The sequence below is a fragment of the Rhinopithecus bieti genome, unplaced genomic scaffold (assembly GCF_001698545.2).
Source record: "Rhinopithecus bieti isolate Rb0 unplaced genomic scaffold, ASM169854v2 scaffold_13375, whole genome shotgun sequence".
In the NCBI taxonomy this organism is placed as follows: Eukaryota; Metazoa; Chordata; class Mammalia; order Primates; family Cercopithecidae; genus Rhinopithecus; species Rhinopithecus bieti.
This window is the reverse complement of record NW_016807628.1, coordinates 675,856-682,180: the sequence shown is the minus strand read 5'-3', so window position 1 is coordinate 682,180 and position 6,325 is coordinate 675,856. Positions and strand designations below refer to the sequence as shown.

The following is a 6,325-nucleotide window of genomic DNA, read 5'->3' as shown; positions in this document are numbered from 1 at the left end:
AAACATGAAATGCATCTACCTATGTGACCCTGTCTCCATGATCACAGTGATTGCCTAAGAAATAGGCACATGCCACATGCAGGAACAGTCAGAATTCTTTCCTAGGATCTTCCTGGAGAATGGGCACTTTCTCTCTTGTGAAATAGATTCCCTGACTTGTGAAGGACTTCTTACAGTGGGAAAGAATGAGGCTGATTTAAGGAAAGGAAGAAGACAAATCCCAGTGCTTGTCTCCAGTTATCCTAAGCCAGAGCCCTAAATTTCCCAGGTCATATGAATTCCCCCCAAAATTATCTTGATATAGGCTAGTTTGAGCTGGCTTCTGTCCTTAGCAAATAAAAGATTTCTGATTAATACTCTCTGGGAATTAACTTCATTATTGCAACACTGTCCTATTATACTTAAAACACCCAGGTTTTTGTTGTAATTTCTTCCAGAACCATCAAGAAGCAAACAATAAACAATTTAGAAAACCCAATGTCATATAATACCTGGTTTTAGATCTATTTCTTATATATGATTAAATTTCACTCTTTAAAGCAAGATTTTATTCTTCCAGGCTAAACATAAGTTGCTGCAATCCATAAATGCTACTCTAATTTTGTTCCTGCCATGCTACACCAAATGATCAGTTCAAAGCAGCAGCTAGATCATAAGAGAAAAAAGCATATTTCTGTTAGACTACTCAGCACATGACATGGAGGTTAACCACCTTGAGAAAGAAAAAAAAAAATCATAATGCTAAATCTAAAAGCACATACCACACCACAAGAATGACTGCTCTTTTCAGCACATCTGAATGTTGGAAAACGAAAAGGTTGATCAGTTGTCTGTTCATAAAGTGAGGGCCATCTTACAGGCCAGGTTTGATTAAAGAATTAATCTCAGTGATCTAACTGAATCACTTTTAAAAAGAAAATGAAGGGGAAAGAGGCAGGCACTTCTAACTTTAGAGTGGAGTACTCTGAGAATCTTACAGAGATGGATGTAACTGGCTGCATTAGGGGTGACTGGGTAGTTTCTATATTGCCAGTGCAGTATGATCATTTAAGATAAGGCACTCTCTTTGAATAACTGATGAACGGTAATTCTCCCTAGCAGACCAAGACTTAATTTTAACCAAATAAAAGTGCTTGCTGGAAAGGGTATGAGAACCATTTCCGAGGTGTGAGAGCGCATGTGCAATATACGTTTAAGGAATAATTTCTTTCATGTTCTTTGGCACCAGAGCTACTCTCAAGAATCAAAGTAGAGAAAAATTCCTATGACTAATAGGGTCTGACAGGAGCCACCATATCAAAATTCTCTCTCCAGCTGCCAGTCATCACTGATTGACAGAGTAGACAGTCCCTGTTGCTAGAGTCTTAAAGATGAACTTATTTTTAATCTAATATCCAGTAGGAATGTGTCCTAGCCTTCTACTATGATTTCGTGGCTCGTACTAATAGTCTATTTTCAGCAAGGACTAAGAGACACCCCTAAGGAAGAAAAGTAGTAGTAAGTGAGTCATGGTTTTCCTTTTCCTTATAATTCTTAATTGTTCACAGCATAACTGTTTTTCCTTGGACTATATCTTTGTGGGTGTCTACCAATTTACAAAGCTGGGTCAAGAAATAATTTACTTTTTTCTTCAATTAAGTAATGAGTAGTTATTGTGTAAATGAATCCATAGAATTATTACACAGGATAGAAAAGAGAAAGTACTAGACCTTCTTTTCTAAGAAGTTAATAATCCTTTGAGGGGAAGACAGAACTCAGAGTAGAAATCAATTTAAAACCTCAAAAGACAGAAGTCCACTTGAGTGTACTTCTGCGTAAGTGGAACAGACTGATATTTGTTAAATTTCAGTCTCATGCATGATAATCTGATGCCATTTTTCTCTTGTTACTTTCATATGCCACTGGAATTATTTACTCAGTGTTTTTATGTGAGTGAAATAATTTACTTTTGTCCTTAAATAGCCTCATAATCAAAGGAAACTTTAGATAACTACCATAAATGGAAACAGCCTTATTTGCCATGAATTAGAAAATATAAAAGCAAATATACTATTAGGTTGGTGCGAAAGTAATTGCGGTTTTTGCCATTGCTTTTAATGGCAAAACCCACAATTACTTTTACACCACTCTAATAAAAATAAAATAATGTTAAAGTTTCAGCTATGCTTGTCTGCTAAAGGGGCTGAGAACTACTATGCATCTGTAAAATCTCAAATCACTTTTCTTTCACCCAAAGTCATCATGGTACCACCAGTAGTATGTTTCCCATACTTAGGGAGGCATTAAAAGAATAACAGTGAAAGGAATTCAGAAGAGGGAACAATCTATGGGTCTGGTGATCTGCTAAGGCTTCGTGGAAAGGTTTTGTGGAAGATGGAAGATTTGAGTAGAGCTTGAATCCATAGTCATAGTTGTCCAACTACTGGACCCAGGGGCAGAAATGATTTGGGCATTTAGAGAGAAGAATTGAGACATCGAAGTAGTATGCAAGAGATGCTAAGCTTGCTTTCTTAATCGACCATCACATCTGACCTAGGACTTCAAAAATGATGGCCAGTTAACATTTACTAGTTGCTTCCTCTGTTCCAAACACTAAACTAGGCATTTTTGCATGTTTCCTCTTTCGATCCTAATAACATAAGGTACCTGTTATTATTCTCATTTTATAGATAAGCAAACCAAGGCACAGACTAACTCAAGGTCACATAGCTTTCAAAGTAATTGAATTGGGGATTTCAATCCAGTTCCTTCTGTGTCTCCAAAGCCCATATCTTCTACTTCACACTATGTTTACAGTGAAACTATTGGTCATCTCAGGCAGTTCTCATGAAAAGACTCTATAGTAGAAGCTAAGAATGGAGAAGAGAAGAGGGGAGCTTCTCCTTTGCTATGTCCCTGAACGACCTGAGTGACAGAAGCTAATAAACACCCAGGTAGACGTGAGCATTCCAGCGTTTTCTTTGCTTCTGGAATGCCATAATTTGTCCTTCAGCAGTGAAAACAAGAGCTTCTAGTGAGTTCTCCCTACTCCAAAACTGGAAAATATCAGCTGTGCCTATCAGCAGCATCAGTGACCAAAAGTTGACCTTGCTTAGTTAATCAGTAGAGAAACTAATCAGTTGGAAAAATGCAAATTTGTTTTCTGTGCAGACTTGGAAACTCATTGCACTGAACCACTCCTTAAATTAAGTTTAGAGTAGTGATTCAAAATCTGGGTCAGATAAGGAACAACGTAAATCTGTAATAAGCAGGCTTGAGAGCAGGAGCACTCTTTGAATCCCATCATTGAAGGCATTTGTGTTCATTTCTTCTTAGGCCCCTTAACTGTGTCTACAGAACAGAAAATGGCCAACTCAGTTTGGATTGGATTGTTTTTTCCCGGCTGTCCCATATTTATGTGGATGAAAATTTTCTTGTAATGCATTTTAGTTTCAGTTTGAACAGTGCCCTCTGATCCTTTAGCCGAACTGTCAAACCTTAAGCTACTTTATTTTTCCAAACAAACGGTGAATTGCTGTAATCTATTACCTGGGTCATCAGATTCCAGAGGTGAACATCTCATGGACTAACCCTGTCCATTGCTACCTGGAACCCCTGGGTCACTGTGAGAAAGCACAACTGTGTCTTTATCTTTGTTTTTGAAATGCTAATTATGATTTAAAATCAGTGGCTGTCATTCAGCGCCTCAGGGGGACAAGCCAACAGTGGTACACCATTTCCTTTTTTCATTCCCCCCAAATGATAAAGCAACTTTAATAAAATTAGCCCTGGGGCGGGCGCGATGGCTCATACCTGTAATCCCAGCACTTTGGGAGGCCTAGGCGAACAGATCACCTCGAGGCTGGGAGCTCGAGACCAGCTTGTCTAACATGGTAAAACCCCGTCTCTACTAAAAATACAAAAATTATCTGGGTGTGGTGGCACATGCCTGTGGCCCCAGCTACTCGGGAAGTTGAGGCATGAGAATCGCTTGAACCCAGGCAGCAGAGGTTGCAGTGAGCCAAGATCAAGAAAATTAGCCCTGTCCCTCTGCACTCTTGCTAACTTCCCTTCCAGTGTGCCTTGGAGAATGTGTGATTGATTTCCAGGCACATCAGCTCAGAAGGCATCTGCCAGAAAGTGGCACCGAGGAAGAAGACATTTAACACAATGCACAGTGTTTCTGTGCAGTAGGAGATTCTCTAAGTTAGTACTTCTCTTTTGTGATGAAATCATCAGCAACAAGAAAGAGTTGTCTAGAATTTTAAAACAAAATGCCTTAGGATTCCAAATAAAGTTATTTTAACTAATGCTTTCACTACTTTATGTACCTACTATGTTCCTGGCATCAGGCCAAGTTGCTGGAGGTTCAAAAGTTAATTGGACAAAATACTTTGAAAAGCTCACAGTGGAACTCATAGGTGAGGCAGACGAATTGTGACAAGTGAGACAAGTGCAATGATAGAAGTGTCTACAGGTGCAACAGTGGTGCCATTTTCTCTTTCTCCCTCAAAAATCTTAAAGTTAACAATAGGTAGAACTTTAACCTGGAGAAGATATGATAGGAAAGCTGTGGATATCAATTGCTGTCATCAGATAGTCAAAGAATTACCACAGAGAAGGTAAAATAGCATTTCTTTCTCTCTTTTTTTTGTGAAAGACCAACACACAGGCCACCCAGTGGGCACTTACACATCGTACTCCAAAAGACACAGGATGTTTTGCTAATAAAAATCAATGGGAACAGGGATTCCTCTGGGCAACTACCACAACGTCATCCCTTTCAGGGACTGAGAAATCTCCCAACCATTTTCCTGATGGCAGCTGTGGTTCACTAGATACACAGCCCCTCAGGGGTGCCTTCCTGTTTCTTATAAAGAACATTTTCTTTAGATTTTTTGAAGTCTTCATTTGTTACTTTCATTCTACATTCTCTTAAGGCCATCAGACCAGCTTCTGTGCAGATTGCCTTGATGTCAGCACCAGAGAGGTCATTTTTAGCCACGATCAAGTCGTCCAGCGTTACATCATCAGCCAGCGTCATCCTGCTTGTGTGAATCTGAAAGATGCGCTTCTTGGTCTTTTTGTCAGGCAAGGGAAACTCAATATTCCTGTCAATGCGGCCTGGTCTGATAAATGCTGGATCCAAAGTTTCTATTGGGTTTATGGCCGTGATAACTTTTACATCTCCCCTAGAATCAAATCCATCCAACTGGTTCAGCAGTTCCAACATTGTTCACTGAATTTCTCTCTCAGCACCAGAATTGGAGTCATATCTTTTTGTCTCAATGGCATCAATTTCATCAATAAACACGATGGATGGTGCATGTTCTTCAGCAACTCAAAACAATTCTCATATGAGTTTGGGACCATCACCTAAGTACTTCTGAATAAGTTCAGAGCCAACCACTCTCAAGAAAGTGGCTGAGGTTTGGTTTGCTACTGCTTTGGCTAACAAGGTTTTACCTGTGCCAGGTGGACCATAGAGAATGACCCCCTTAGGCTTTATACCCATCACTTCATAATATTCAGATGGGTGAGAGGAAGCTCCACAGATTCCTTAATTTCCTGAATTTGGTTGTCCAACCCCCCAATATCTGCATAGGTCTCCTGGGGGGTCTTTTCCACCTTCATCACTGTGACCAGGGAATCTGTGTCATCCATCAGCACCCCTATCACCGCATGAACCTTGTGGTTGAGCAGGACCAAGCAGCCAGGTTCCAGCAGATCCTTGTCTACAAATGAAAGAATGCTGACGTTGTGTTCTGAGCCCACAGATGTAGACACAATGGCATGATTGTCATCAATGATCTCTTCCAAGGTTCCTACTGACATCAGGGTCCCCCTCAGATCATCCACCTTTGATCTTTCCTCCTCTTGCTTTTCTTCTAATGGTTTCATTTGTTCCTGATTTATAATGATTTCTTCTTCCATGAGAAGATAGACTTTAATTCTAACTTCAGTAATTTTAAGCGGCACTGAGTGTGAGGTGTCACCACTGGCACTTTGCTGGCAGCATCTGGTCCCTTTGTTTTCTTCTTTTTCCCCACTCTAGTTGGTACAGGAGGGTCATATTTCTTTTTCTTGTCCTTGTCATCCTTCTTGCCACCTCCAGGACCATGACCACGACTCTGACTTTGACCCATCTTGCCTTGGCCACTTGAGCTGCTACTGCCAGAGTAAAATAGTATTTCTCTGCATTGCTCAAGAAAGCTTATCTGGTTAAATACCTACAAGAGGTATTTTAATTTGACATCAGTAGGAACTTTCTCCTAAGTAAGGTATTCCCCTAAGATGCTATCTTCTTTGAGAATTACCAAACTGTCCTATTTTTATGCTACAAGTG

The 6,325-nt window shown here is 40.0% G+C and overlaps 1 pseudogene across 1 annotated transcript; it reads right to left on the bottom strand.

Annotated features, from left to right (window-relative positions):
* Window positions 1-4,813: 4,813 nt before the first annotated feature.
* LOC108536307 (26S protease regulatory subunit 4 pseudogene) lies at window positions 4,814-6,125 on the bottom strand (annotated as a pseudogene). The gene has a single exon (XR_001887474.1). The product of XR_001887474.1 is annotated as a 26S protease regulatory subunit 4 pseudogene (transcript).
* Between the last annotated feature and the right edge of the window lie 200 nt (window positions 6,126-6,325).